Here is a 16,236-nt window from a genome sequence, read left to right on the forward strand (position 1 = left end):
ACAACACGTCTTCCTGCTTTCTGTCAAATGTCTTATGGGGTGAGTCAGTCATCTGACCATTAACCCCTAACCCTCCCACCTAATTACACCGCAATCAGCAAGACATTGTTACTGACATCCTATTTCCACCCAAACAGACAAACATTCACACATGTACACAGAACTACATATAAGTCTTGTTCAATAGCAGCCCCCTCTCGCTCTCTCTCTCTCTCTCTCTCGCTCCCTCTCTCTCCTGCTCTCTCCCCTTTTCTCTCCCACTCTCTCTCCCTCTCTCCCCCTCTCTTTCTCTCATCTCTCTTTCGCTCCCTCTGCCCTTTTTTCTCTCCAACTCTATCTCTTTCTCTCTCTCTCTCCCGCTCTGTCAGACATACACACACAAATACCTCCAAACGAGACCCAGCTGACCAGGCACTCAGTTGCCGTGACAACACGTCTTCCTGATTTCTGTCAAATGTCTTATGGGCTGACCTTTAACCCCTAACTCAATCAATGGTTGTTCTGAGAAAGTCCCATTTCCCTATGAAATGTGTCAGAATTCTGATTGATCCCTGATTCGCATAATGAGGTAATGTAGGAATGTGACACTGTACTGTAAGTCAATGAACACAGGACCCTATATACTATTCTATTCAATCAAAATATCAACTGTTCATTTTTCGAGGAAAGGCTAGGGTATGTAGTATTCAATACGTGTTGTGAGAAAGCATGCATTTGTTATTCTGGTTTATAGTTTCCTAAGGGGCTGTAGTTAGCTGTAGTGTGATCTGTATTTCTGTCACGCCTCCTCCGTCGTCTCAGGCCACGCTGCAGTAATCATCATTATTCAACTCTGACACCAGGAAATCAAGTCAGTCGCTACACCACCCAGCCGTAACTAACATACAACCATATTAATAGTTTTTCATTAACAACAGTTTTCCTTCCTTTAAATAGCTCTGGGATACCTTCAGTTCTGTGGGTTTTGAAGCGAGGTCCATTTCTGAAACTTTTATTCCCACTTGGCTGACAAATACAGTTATCTTTAGAGTTACCTGCTGTATGTCAACACATTCCTGTGTCTTTAGGCTGATAGGACCTGCCACTGTTCTCATCACAAACACATTATGAACACTGCGCTGCACTAGGAATAACAATGACACACAGAAACACACAGTGGACATTTTATTACAATCAGGCCAATAAGGGAGGTTGATGAATTTCAGGATTGCGAAAAAAAAGCCCTTTTGAGGACAGTCCCATACAATATCTTATAACATCTTATAACAGTAAGTCCAGTCATGTTCAGGACTATGTCATCGTTGTGACTCTGGGCTTTTAGCCCACTCCAGAGCCTAACGACGCTGAACAGCTTTATACACAGACACCTCCATTTGGTATGCTGTTCCTATCCAAACTCAATCATGTATCCAATGGGGCACAGTAGACAACATCTACTCTACTGTCACACATCAACACTAGGCAATATTTTATCCTCCACTGTCTGTCCTTCGGCTCTCCCTCCCTCCCTCCCTCCCTCCCTCCCTCCCTCCCTCCCTCCCTCCCTCATCATTTGTCTATCTCTGATGCGTGATGCTGAGTAGTGAGGTAATGTAGCATCACAAACATAAATATATACCTCTCCTTTCTCTTCCCCTCTCCCTCTGTTCCTGTTGTCTCTCTCCTCTCTCTTCCCCTCTCCCTCTGTTCCTGTTGTCTCTCTCCTCTCTCTTCCCCTCTCCCTCTGTTCCTGTTGTCTCTCTCCTCTCTCTTCCCCTCTCCCTCTGTTCCTGTTGTCTCTCTCCTCTCTCTTCCCCTCTCCTTCTGTTCCTGTTGTCTCTCTCCTCTCTCTTCCCCTCTCCCTCTGTTCCTGTTGTCTCTCTCCTCTCTCTTCCCCTCTCCCTCTGTTCCTGTTGTCTCTCTCCTCTCTCTTCCCCTCTCCTTCTGTTCCTGTTGTCTCTCTCCTCTCTCTTCCCCTCTCCCTCTGTTCCTGTTGTCTCTCTCCTCTCTCTTCCCCTCTCCCTCTGTTTCTGTTGTCTCTCTCTCTCCTCTCCTCTTCCTCCTCTCCTCTCTCCCCTCTGTTCCTGTTGTCTCTCTCCTCTCTCTTCCCCTCTCCCTCTGTTCCTGTTGTCTCTCTCCTCTCTCTTCCCCTCTCCCTCTGTTTCTGTTGTCTCTCTCCTCTCTCTTCCCCTCTCCCTCTGTTCCTGTTGTCTCTCTCCTCTCTCTTCCCCTCTCCCTCTGTTCCTGTTGTCTCTCTCCTCTCCGCCCTGTTTTCACTGCAGCCTGATGGAACAGCTTACCCTCCTGACAAGTGACAAGGCTGTTTCTCTTCCCCCCTCTCCATCATCCCCCTCTCCATCATCCCCCTCTCCATCATCCCCCCTCTCCATCTTCCCCCCTCTCCATCATCCCCCCTCTCCATCATCCCCCCTCTCCATCATCCCCTCTCCATCTCCCCCTCTCCATCTTCCCCCCTCCCATCATCCCCCCTCTCCATCATCCCCTCCCCCATCATCCCCCTCTCCATCTTCCCCCTCTCCATCATCCCCCCTCTCCATCATCCCCCCTCTCCATCATCCCCCTCTCCATCTTCCCCCCTCTCCATCATCCCCCTCTCCATCATCCCCCTCTCCATCTTCCCCCCTCTCCATCATCCCCCCTCTCCATCATCCCCCCTCTCCATCATCCCCCCTCTCCATCATCCCCCTCTCCATCTTCCCCCCTCTCCATCATCCCCCTCTCCATCTTCCCCCCTCTCCATCATCCCCCCCTCTCCATCATCCCCCCTCTCCATCATCCCCCTCTCCATCATCCCCCTCTCCATCATCCCCCCTCTCCATCTTCCCCCCTCTCCATCATCCCCCCTCTCCATCATCCCCCCCTCTCCATCATCCCCCTCTCCATCATCCCCCTCTCCATCTTCCCCCCTCTCCATCATCCCCCCTCTCCATCATCCCCCTCTCCATCATCCCCCTCTCCATCTTCCCCCCTCTCCATCATCCCCCCTCTCCATCATCCCCCCTCTCCATCATCCCCCTCTCCATCTTCCCCCCTCTCCATCATCCCCCTCTCCATCATCCCCCCTCTCCATCTTCCCCCCTCTCCATCATCCCCCCTCTCCATCATCCCCCCTCTCCATCATCCCCCTCTCCATCATCCCCCCTCTCCATCTTCCCCCCTCTCCATCATCCCCCTCTCCATCTTCCCCCCTCTCCATCATCCCCCCTCTCCATCATCCCCCTCTCTCTGTGTCAAATTTCTTCTTTGCTCCCTTTATTCCTTCCCCCTTCTCTCAGCTAAACCTCCTCTCCTCTCCCCATCTGTACACTCCTCCACCTCTTTCCATCCCAAACCCCTGTTATTTTTGTAAACCCTCCCTCTCCCTCATTCCCTAACCCCTTCTCTCCCTCTGATCTCTCATCTTCCTCCTCTCCTCCTCTCTCTCCGTCCCTTCTCTCTCGTGGTCGTCCGTAGATACCCAGCCCCGCCGAGTATTTGCGCTCACTTTCACACCTCATTAAATATTCACAACAGAACACGTGTCCTCTTCAACATTCAGGAGCTCACTTGAAATCTCTGAATCTTTCACAAGCAGACACAGCAACGCTCAGACCTAGAACCGCTGGGTACAACCACACACACCACACACACACACACACACCACACACACACCACACACACCACACACACAACCACACACACAACCACACACACCCACACACACCACACACAACCACACACGCCACACACACAACCACACACGCCACACACACAACCACACACACCACACACACCAGACACACAACCACACACAACCACACACACAACCACACACACCACACACACACAACCACACATACCAGACACACAACCACACACACCAGACACACAACCACACACACCACACACACAACCACACACACAACACACACAACCACACACACCAGATACACAACAACACACCCACACACACAACCACACACACCACACACAACCACACACACCACACACACCAGACACACACACCACACACACCACACACACCACACCCAACCACACACACAACCACACACACCACACACACAACCACACACACTGAACACAACCACAGACACACAACCACACACACCACACACACAACCACACACACTGAACACAACCACACACACCACACACACACCACACACACCAGACACACAACCAGGCACACCAGACACACAACCAGACACAACCAGACACACAACCACACACACCAGACACACAACCACACACACCAGACACACAACCACACACACCAGACACACAACCACACACACCAGACACACAACCACACACACTGAACACAACCATACACACCAGACACACAACCACACACACCAGACACACAACCACACACACCAGACACACAACCACACACACCAGACACACAACCACACACACCAGACACACAACCACACACACTGAACACAACCACACACACCACACACACACACCACACACACCAGACACACAACCATACACACCAGACACACAACCAGACACACCAGACACACAACCACACACACCAGACACACAACCACACACACCAGACACACAACCACACACACCACACACACCAGACACACACCACACACACCAGACACACACCACACACACCAGACACACAACCAGACACACCAGACACACAACCACACACACTGAACACAACCACACACACCAGACACACAACCACACACACACCACACACACCAGACACACAACCACACACACCAGACACACAACCACACACACCACACACACAACCACACACACCAGACACACAACCACACACACTGAACACAACCACACACACCACACACACACCACACACACCAGACACACAACCACACACACCAGACACACAACCACACACACCAGACACACAACCAGACACACCAGACACACAACCAGACACACCAGACACACAACCACACACACCAGACACACAACCACACACACCAGACACACACCACACACACCAGACACATAACCACACACACCAGACACACAACCACACACACCACACACACCAGACACACACCACACACACCAGACACACAACCAGACACACCAGACACACAACCAGACGCACCAGACACACAACCACACACACTGACCACAAACATGGAGGACAGGGGAAAACGTTACAGGTCAACATTTCCAGGACAGGGGTTGGCTCTGTTCCAAGCTCAATGCTGCATACTACATAGAATGAATCCATGTATTGGGCATGCATCCTAACTGGTATGCTAGTATGGATAGGAGGGATTAACCCTAGATAAATGTTAGTAACAGGACAGTGTGGTGCAAATAAATGTAAGATCTTCATTTGATAACCCTATTGCAGGAGAACAGTACATTTTAAACGTGTAGTGTATTGGAGGCTTTAAAAGGTTTCTGAAGTTTGTAATTTTTATTTAAAAATGTCAGACTTTATTTTCCCTTATGAAAAATGTATCAGCTCCTACAAACATGTCCATTAATTATAATCTACGTAATAATTCACATTTTCTGTTGCTGCAGGATTATTTTCCTGCTGTAGCAAACTGGCTCAAATGAATATCCTACATCTGTAGCCCTGAACGGGAGAGAATATCTAAATGTGCTCCACATATGTGTCCAGTGCATATCAGTCCCAAATGTTACGCAGGATGTCCAGATTAAGAAGAAAATAACATTCAGAAACCAACATCACAGTTATAAGCTTCTCACTTGTTTCAAATAGATTTGATTCCACAGAAGTCAGAGGTTCCCATACGTGCCCTACTAAATTCTCCAGTGATTCCATATGTCAGGGAAGATTCCAAACGTCGCTTTGCTATCTTTGGCAGTTTGTCAAAAATGTCGGAGGAAAAGGTTCATAACCATCGACTTCAACATTTAAACATTTTTCATTTACATTGACACATTTCTTGGAGATGACATTGGAAGAAGCTGTAACCCATCCGCATAAATGGTTCACTTCAGCCCTACACCCCACTGCAACACACACAACATATCTCACACCCCACTGCAACACACACAACATATCTCACACCCCACTGCAACACACACAACATATCTCACACCCCACTGCAACACACACAACATATCTCACACCCCACTGCAACACACACAACATATCTCACACCCCACTGCAACACACACAACATATCTCACACCCCACTGCAACACACACAACATATCTCACACCCCACTGCAACACACACAACATATCTCACACCCCACTGCAACACACGCAACATATCTCACACCCCACTGCAACACACGCAACATATCTCACACCCCACTGCAACACACACAACATATCTCACACCCCACTGCAACACACACAAAATATCTCACACCCCACTGCAACACACACAAAATATCTCACACCCCACTGCAACACACACAAAATATCTCACACCCCACTGCAACACACACAAAATATCTCACACCCCCACTGCAACACACACAAAATATCTCACACCCCACTGCAACACACACAACATATCTCACACCCCACTGCAACACACACAACATATCTCACACCCCACTGCAACACACACAAAATATCTCACACCCCACTGCAACACACACAAAATATCTCACACCCACTGCAACACACACAACATATCTCACACCCCACTGCAACACACACAAAATATCTCACACCCCACTGCAACACACACAAAATATCTCACACCCCACTGCAACACACACAACATATCTCACACCCCACTGCAACACACACAACATATCTCACACCCCACTGCAACACACACAAATATCTCACACCCCACTGCAACACACACAACATATCTCACACCCCACTGCAACACACACAAAATATCTCACACCCCACTGCAACACACACAAAATATCTCACACCCCACTGCAACACACACAAAATATCTCACACCCCACTGCAACACGCACAACATATCTCACACCCCACTGCAACACACACAAAATATCTCACACCCCACTGCAACACGCACAACATATCTCACACCCCACTGCAACACACACAAAATATCTCACACCCCACTGCAACACGCACAACATATCTCACACCCCACTGCAACACGCACAACATATCTCACACCCCACTGCAACACACACAACATATCTCACACCCCACTGCAACACACACAACATATCTCACACCCCACTGCAACACACACAACATATCTCACACCCCACTGCAACACACACAAAATATCTCACACCCCACTGCAACACGCACAACATATCTCACACCCCACTGCAACACACACAAAATATCTCACACCCCACTGCAACACACACAACATATCTCACACCCCACTGCAACACACACAACATATCTCACACCCCACTGCAACACACACAAAATATCTCACACCCCACTGCAACACACACAAAATATCTCACACCCCACTGCAACACACACAACATATCTCACACCCCACTGCAACACACACAAAATATCTCACACCCCACTGCAACACACACAAAATATCTCACACCCCACTGCAACACACACAACATATCTCACACCCCACTGCAACACACACAAAATATCTCACACCCCACTGCAACACACACAAAATGTCTCACTCCCCACTGCAACACACACAAAATATCACACACCCCACTGCAACACACACAACATATCTTACACCCCACTGCAACACACACAAAATATCTCACACCCCACTGCAACACACACAAAATATCTCACACCCCACTGCAACACACACAAAATATCTTACACCCCACTGCAACACACACAAAATGTCTCACTCCCCACTGCAACACACACAAAATGTCTCACTCCCCACTGCAACACACACAAAATGTCTCACACCCCACTGCAACACAGATATCTCACATGCCAAACTATGATTATCTGCCCTCTCGCACACCAATTTCAGCAGTTCAATATTTTATTGAACCCAGTGCATATCATGCTATCCCTTTAACACTGTCTATGAGGGGTTCATAATGCATCATACATATATTCATTAAACAGAATAACACACTCAGGATGCACAAGAGTGTGAGAAAAAACACTCCAGTGCTCACACACTCTTATATCAGATCTCTCCTATATACACACTCATATCAGATCTCTGCCATATACACACTCTTATATCAGATCTCTCCCATATACACACTCTTATAACAGATCTCTCCTATATACACACTCTTATATCAGATCTCTGCCATATACACACTCTTATATCAGATCTCTCCCATATACACACTCTTATATCAGATCTCTCCCATATACACACACTCTTATATCAGATCTCTGCCATATACACACTCTTATATCAGATCTCTGCCATATACACACTCTTATATCAGATCTCTGCCATATACACACTCTTATAACAGATCTCTCCTATATACACACTCTTATATCAGATCTCTCCCATATACACACTCTTATATCAGATCTCTGCCATATACACACTCTTATATCAGATCTCTGTCATATACACACTCTTATATCAGATATCTCCCATATACACACTCTTATATCAGATCTCTCCCATATACACACTCTTATATCAGATCTCTGCCATATACACACTCTTATATCAGATATCTCCCATATACACACTCTTATAACAGATCTCTCCCATATACACACTCTTATATCAGATATCTCCCATATACACACTCTTATATCAGATCTCTCCCATATACAAACTTCTATGAGCTCACATGAACTCTCAGCTCAGGAGTCTACATAATACATTGTGCAGTAAAGTAACTCTCTGTTAGGTTAGTTCTTAGGCAGCAGGTAGCCCGGTGGTTAAGAGTCAGTAACAGAAAGGTAGCTGGTTCGAATCCTCAAGCCAACAAGGTGAAAAATCTGCCGATGTGCCATTGATCAAGGCACTTAACCCTTATTGCGCCTGTAAATCGCTCTGGATAAGAGTGTCTGCTAAATGACTAAAATGTCAGTGTAAAAAGCCATGCTAGGAAAGCCGCTGCTCTACGTTCAAACAGACCTTTCTACACAAAGAAATTGGTATTCCAACAAAAAGCCCTACTATATTGACTTACGTGTCTTCTATAGGAAACTCTTTTAGGACTGACAGTCCTCCCTTTAGCAGTTGGGACATCAATCACTGCTCACAGCAAATGACCTCTAATAAAGACTTTAGAAAAGCACCATTAACCATAACGAGAGAGAAAAAGAGAGAGAGCAGAGAGCAGAGAAAGAGAGAGGTGGAGAGAGAGAGAGAGAGAGCAGAGAGCAGAAAATGAAAGTCAGAGAGAGAGCAGAGAGCAGAAACAGAAAGAGAGAGAGAGAGAGAGAGCAGAAACAGAAAGAGAGAGACAGAGAGGAGAGCAGAGAGCAGAAAAAGAGAGAGGCAGGGAGTGAGAGAGAGAGAGAGAGAGAGCAGAGAGCAGAAAAAGAGGCAGAGAGAGAGCAGAGAGCAGAAATATAAAGAGACAGACAGAGAGAGAGTGAGAGAGAGAGAGAGAGAGAGAGAGAGAGAGAGAGAGAGCAGAGAGCAGAAAAAGAGAGGCAGAGAATGAGCAGAGAGCAGAAACATAAAGAGACAGAGAGAGAGAGAGAGAGAGAGAGAGAGAGAGAGAGAGAGAGATATCATAGAGAGAGCACTCTGTGGAGGATGGTCACAGAAGCAAAGCCAAGCTTCATTTAATTCCATTGAAACCATCAGTTGAGCTTTGTGAGGAAAGCTTGTATAAAACGACTAGGCCTATATCAACACTATATGATTCAATATACACTGAACAAAAATATAAACGTAACATGCAACAATTTCTAAATTTTTACTGAGTTACAGTTCATAAGGAAATCAATCAATTGAAATCAATTCCTTAGGCCCTAGTCTATAGGTTTCACATGACAGATATGCAGATATGCATCTGTTGGTCACAGATACCTTAAAAAAAGACTAGGGGCGTGGATCAGAAAACCAGTCAGTATCTGTGTTGCGCTGCATGCTGCCTCATACAGCGCAACACATCTCCTCCACTTAAGAGTTGATCAGGCTGTTGATTGTGGCCTGTGGAATGTTGTCCCACTCCTCTTCAATGGCTGTGCAAAGTTGCTGGATATCGGCGGGACACGCTGTCGTACATGTTGATCCAGAGCATCTCAAACATGCTCAATGGGTGACATGTCTGGTGGGTATGCAGGCCATGGAAGAACTGGGATATTTTCAGGAATTGTGTACAGATCCTTGCGACATGGGGCCGTGCATTATCATGCTGAAACATGAGGTGATGGTGGCAGATGAATGGGACGACAATGTGCCTCAGCATCTCATCACGGTATCTCTGTGCTTTCAAATTGCCATCGATAAAATGCAATTGCATTTGTTGTCTGTAGTTTATGCCTGGCCATACCATAACCCCACTGGCACCATGGGGAACTCTGTTCACAACGTTGACATCAGCAAACCACTTGCCTACACGGCGGCATACGCGTGGTCTACAGTTGTGAGGCCGGTTGGATGTACTGCCAAATTCTCTAAATCGACATCAGAGGCGACTTATGATAGTGAAATGGACATTCAATTATCTGACAACAACTCTGGTGGACATTCCTGCAATCAGCATGCCAATTGTATATTCCCTCAAAACTTGTGACGTGTGGCATTGTGTTGTGTGACAAAACTGCACATTTTAAAGTGGTGTTTCATTGCCCCCAGCACAAGGTGCACTGGTGTTATCATCATGCTGTTTAATCAGCTTCTTGATATGCCACACCTGTCAGATGGATGGATTATCTTGTCAAAGAAGAAATGCTCACTAACAGGGATGTAAACAAATTGTGCACAGAATTTGAGAGAAATAAGCTGTTTGTGCATGTGGAACATTTCTGGGCTCAGTGTATATCTCTGAAATATTTACCAGTTTAATAATAGATAAATATGATTACAATTCAAAGAAGATGTGATTACATAGTATAAAGAACATAGGCTAGATGCAATACATCTATGGGTGAGAACTAGGAGCCCTTTCTCCTGTAATGTGTTTGTGTTGGCTGTAGGCTGTGTTATGTTGCCTAAGCACCACTATTAGTTGATCAGGTTACTGATAATTATCCCTGTCTATTATTAGCTCTAAAACAGAGCAGCATCAGCCTCTCATAGAAACACTACTCTGCACAACAACCAGCAATTAACACCTGCTACTGGGGTCAGAGAGAGAGAGAGAGAGAGAGAGAGAGAGAGAGAGAGAGAGAGAGAGAGAGAGAGGGAGAGCAAGACAGAGAGAGAGAGCAGGACAGAGAGAGCAGAAAGAGAGAGAAGCCGTGAGAGAGAGAGGCAGAGAGACGCAGCGAGAGAGAGAGGCAGAGAGAGAGAGAGCAAGATAGAGAGGCAGAGAGAGAGAGCGAGAGAGAGAGCGAGAGAGGAAAAACAGTCTCTCATAGAAACAGTATGCTTCACAACAATCAGCAATTATTAACCCCTGCTACTGGGGTTAGAGAGAGAGAACGCACAGAAACACTACCTGTTCTAACAACCATACGAGGGGACAGCTATATTACAGGCCATACTGTTTCTGTCTTAATCTCCCCCATAGAAACAACAGTGACCATCAACAAAAAACGTAAGGGATTTGTTGCAGCTCTGTCGAAGGCTGGGTCTGTACTGTGTCATTGGTAGGTTACAGGGGACTCTTTGGGGAGATTGACCTATTGCTCACCTCTTGGCCACAGCACAGTAGACTATATGATTACAGACATTGACCCTTTCTCTCTCAGCTCAATCATCGTCAAGCCACTAACACCTCTGTCTGATCACAGCCAAATTACGTTGTTCCTCAAAAGAACAGACATGGAAACAACTACACATTCACAGCCCAGTAAGCTGTACAATCAGAAATTCATACAGATGGGCCCAAAACAGCACAGAAGAATACCAGAAAACAACCAGTAACCAAAATATCCAAACACTCTTCGATAACTTTCTGGATACCACATACTCTCACAGAATGCATCAATTTAGAGTAGCAATAAAAAACATCAACAATATATTCAGACAAATGGCAAAAGAAGCACAACTGAAATTGATTAAAAAAATCTAAAAATAAAAAGACCACAGATGACAACTGGTTTGATACAGATTGTAAAATTATCAGGAAAAAACATAGAACACTATCCAACTAAAAGCACAGAGACCCAAATAATGGTGAATTACGCCTTCATTACTGCGAGACTTTAAAACTCTATAAGTGTTCACTCAGAACCCAAAAAACGAAGTACAACAACAAGCAACTGACACTAATAGAGGAATCCATAAACACAGACAACTTCTGGTATAATTAGAAAAAACTAAAAAGAAAAACTAGAGGAATTAGCAATACAAAATGGTGACATATCAACAACCCATTTTAAAAACGTCTACAACCCCGTTCAAACTGATGCAAACACAGAACAATGCAAAATTCATGAGAAGTTTAATGGATTACAAAAAGCCATAAAGGACAATCAAAATCCATTGAACTCCCCAATTACTGACCAGGAGCTCTATAAGAAACTTCAGACCCTCAAATTTAAAAAAGCATGCGGACCTGATGGCATCCTAAATGAGATGCTCAAATTCACTAGTGCAAATTTTCAATTGGCTATATTAAAACTTTAATTTGATCCTGAGTATAGGTTATTTCCCTGACATCTGGAATCAAGGACTCAAATTTGACACTAAAATTACAGAGGCATTTGTGTGAACAGTATCCTGGGGAAGGTTTTCTGTAGTATTATAAATGTAAGAGTTCTACATTTCCTTAATAAGCACAATGTCTTGAGTAAAAGGCTAATTGGATTTATACCAAAACATCGCAAGACCGATCATATTTACCCCCTACACATCCTGATACGTAGATAAACATGTCCACCAAAATAATACCAAAATGTACACTTGCTTTATCGACTTCCACAAAGCATTTAATTCTATTTGGCATATAGGACTGTTTTACAAAGTTATTGAAAGTGGTGTAGGGTGGTAAAACACATTACATAATTAAATCAATGTATACTGGCAATACGTGCAGCATCAAAATTGGCAAGAAAATAACAGAATTATTTAAATCTGAGCCCTGCACTCTTCAATACTTACATCAACGAATTGGCCATTATTCTAGAAAAATCCTCAGCCCCTGGTGTTAGTTCCCCATTTCGGAGGTTAAATGCCTGCTCGACGCAGATGTCACCCACAGCACATGGCCAACAGCAGAGCCTGGACCTGCTACAGCAGTACTGCCAGACCTGGGCCCTGCCAGTAATCCCCAAAAATACAAAAATAATGATTTTCCAGAGAAGATCCAGATCTTAGGCAATTAGACCATAGTTCTCAATTGGTACAAAATATATAGAGTACTGCACACACTACAATTACTTAGGTTTAAAAATAAGCTCAGCTGGAGACCTAAATGAGGCAGTGAATGAACTGAGAGAGAAAGCACACAGGGCATACGCCATTAAAAAAACTAATTCAAGTTGAAATACCTACAGTAATTTCCAGACTGTTAAGCGCACCTGAATATAAGCCGCACCCACTGAATTAAAAATATATTTTTTTTTGAACATAAATAAGCCGCACATGTCTATAAGCCGCAGGTGCCTACCGGTACATTGAAACAAATGAACTTTACACAGGCTTTAACGAAACACGGCTTGTAACAAAAATAAATAGGCTTTAACGAAACACGGCGTGTAACAAAAATAAATAGACTTTAACGAAACACGGCTCGTAACAAAAAATAAAAAATTAGCAGTAAGCTTTAGTTGTCTTTTTGCACTGAATCAATTCCTCACGCTGCTGTTTCCGTCTTATCATCAACTCATTAAGACCAAGCTCCCGTGCAGCAGCTCTATTTCCTTTTCCAACAGCCAGATCAATCGCCTTCAACTTGAAAGCTGCATCATATGCATTTCTCCGTGTCTTTGCCATGATGAGGGTGACAAAATGACTGCCGTAATCAGAATGATGGGAAGTTTGAGAACGCACGATTTAATCTAAACAGTAAACAAAAAAGTTGTTTGACCTTAACCCGTTCGGCAATTTCATTGGTCTAATGAAAGCTTCATGCCGCCAAAAAACTGAACACGTCACAGAATGTGTTTTTTGGAGAGAAAAAAATTGAAAGGGGGAAAAATCCATATATTACATTGTTTAAGCCGCGAGGTTCAAAGTGTGGGAAAAAAGTTGCGGCTTATAGTCCGGAATTTACGGTATTCAAATTTGGCTAAAATGAATTGAATGTGTCATTGAACCAATTACACTTTATGGCAGCGAGCTGTGGGGTCCACTTTTACAACAAGATTTCACCCAGTGGGACAAACACCCCATTGAAACCCCACATGTTCTGTAAGATTATCCTACATGTCCAGAGGAAAACTACAAACAACACATGCAGGGCAGAATTAGGCCAATATCCACTAATGATAAACAATAGCAATTAAGTTTTGGAAACATCTACAACACAGTGACTCCTTCTCATGTAATTACCAAGCCCTGCAATGCCAAGAGCTGGGCAAAGAAAATAGTCCCCTCATCAAGCCGGTCCTGGGGCTGAGTTCACAAACCAGAAAGAAAGAGAGGCAGAGAGAGAGAGTATTGAGAGGGAGAGAGTATTGAGAGGGAGAGAGTGAGAGAGTGAGAGAGAGAGAGAGAGCAGAAAGAGAGAGCAGAAAGAGAGACAGGCAAAGAGAGAGAGTATTGTGAGTGAGAGAGTGAGTGAGAGAGAAAGAGCGAGAGAGAGAGATGTACAAACAGAAAAATAATTACTTGACACATTGAAAAGAATTAACAACAAAAAAACTGAGCAAACTAGAATGCTATTTGGCCCTAAACAGAGAGTACACAGTGGCAGAATACCTGACCATTTCCCTCAGATTACACAGATCCGCAAAGAATTCGAAAACAAACTCAATTTTGATAAACTCCCATATCTACTGGGTGAAATACCACAATGTGCCATCACAGCAGCAACATGTGTGACCTGTTGCCACAAGAAAAGGGCAACCAGTGAAGAAGAAACACCATTGTAAATACAACCCATATTCATGTTATTTATTTTCCCTTTTCAACTTTAACCACTTGCACATCATTACAACACTGTATATATTTACTACCGTTCAAAGGTTTGGGGCCACTTATAAATAAGACACTGGACAGAGGAACTCTGCCTAGAAGGTCAGCATCCCAGAGTCACCTATTCACTGTTGACGTTGAGACTGTTGTTTTGCGGGTACTATTTAATGAAGCTGCCAGTTGAGGACTTGTGAGGCGTCTGTTTCTCTTACTATACACGCTAATGTACTTGTCCTCTTGCTCAGTTGTGCACCGGGGCCTTCCACTCCTGTTCTGTGAAGGGAGTAGTACACAGCGTTGTACGAGATCTTAAGTTTCTTGGCAATTTCTCACATGGAATGGCCTTCATTTCTCAGAACAAGAATAGACTGATGAGTTTCAGAAGAAAGGTCTTTGTTTCTGGCCATTTTGAGCCTGTAATTGAACCCACAAATGCTGATGCTCTAGATACTCAACTAGTCTATAGAAGGCCAGTTTTATTGCTACTTTAATCAGGGAAATATTTTTCAGCTGTGCTAACATAATTGCAAAAGGGTTTCTAATGATCAATTAGCCTTTTAAAATTATTAACTTGGATTAGCTAACACAACGTGCCATTGGAACACAGGAGTGAAGGTTGCTGATAATGGGCCGCTATGCGCCTATGTAGATATTCCATATAAAATCTGCCATTTCCAGCTACAATAGTCATTTACAACATTAACAATGTCTTCACAGAATTTCTGATCAATTTGATGTGATTTTAATGGACAAAAAATGTGCTTTTCCTTCAAAAACAAGGAGATTTCTAAGTGACCCTAAACCTAAACTTTTGAACGGTAGTGTACAGTACATAGTATGACATTTGAAATGTCTTTATTCTTTTGGAACTTCAGTGAGTGCAATGTTTACAGTTATTTTTTTATTGTTTATTTCACTTTTATTTATTATCTACTTAACATGTTTCCCATGCCAATAAAGCACTTGAATTGAATTGAGAGAGAGAGAGAGATGTCCCCATAGGATAATGGAACCCAAAAGGGTTCTACCTGGAACCAAAATTGTTCTACCTGGAACCAAAAGGGGTTCTTAATAACCTCTACAGGATCGGTGTCACCCCCGCGGGATGGTTGAGCTAACGTGCGCTAATGTGATTAGCATGAGGTTGTAAGTAACAAGGACA

General features: G+C 44.4%; 1 protein-coding gene across 6 annotated transcripts in view; it reads right to left on the reverse strand.

Moving 5' to 3' along the window:
• Nucleotides 1–16,236, reverse strand: part of LOC115161054 (ecto-NOX disulfide-thiol exchanger 1) — a 115,390-nt gene that overhangs the window by 46,417 nt on the left and 52,737 nt on the right. The window lies entirely within an intron of this gene.

Source organism: Salmo trutta, chromosome 24 (assembly GCF_901001165.1).
Source record: "Salmo trutta chromosome 24, fSalTru1.1, whole genome shotgun sequence".
Taxonomy (NCBI): Eukaryota; Metazoa; Chordata; class Actinopteri; order Salmoniformes; family Salmonidae; genus Salmo; species Salmo trutta.